Raw genomic sequence first — 469 nt, forward strand, 5'->3', positions numbered from 1 at the left:
TTCAGGGAAACGTTTACGTAAACATGTCTAGCATGATGTTGTTGCGCAAAAACGTTTCCATGTTTTTCGGAGGTTCAGACTTCAGATCATAGGGAAACAAAACCCCAATCAGCTGATCGAGTTTCGCTTCTAAATTGTTCTATGCACGGAAAAAAAAATTAGTCAGTTCAACTGCAATTATATGTACTTCAGCTGTAAAATATAGTTCCATATGGCATAGCTATATTGTTAGTTGCAAATACTATTTGATTTTGGTTAAAATATTAATAGTCAATTCAACTAAATTTAATTCTAACTAAAATTGTAACTATATTTTATAGTTGAATCAACCAAACACTTTGATTGAATTTATAGTATTTGTAACTAAAAAAAAAAAAGGCGGGTAAGTCGTGGATGTCGCTCTGCTGTACAGTAGTTACAAGTGGGTTACTGTAATGATGGATTAAATTTGATCCAATGATATTATATC

Source organism: Acyrthosiphon pisum, chromosome X (genome assembly GCF_005508785.2).
Source record: "Acyrthosiphon pisum isolate AL4f chromosome X, pea_aphid_22Mar2018_4r6ur, whole genome shotgun sequence".
Lineage (NCBI taxonomy): Eukaryota > Metazoa > Arthropoda > Insecta > Hemiptera > Aphididae > Acyrthosiphon > Acyrthosiphon pisum.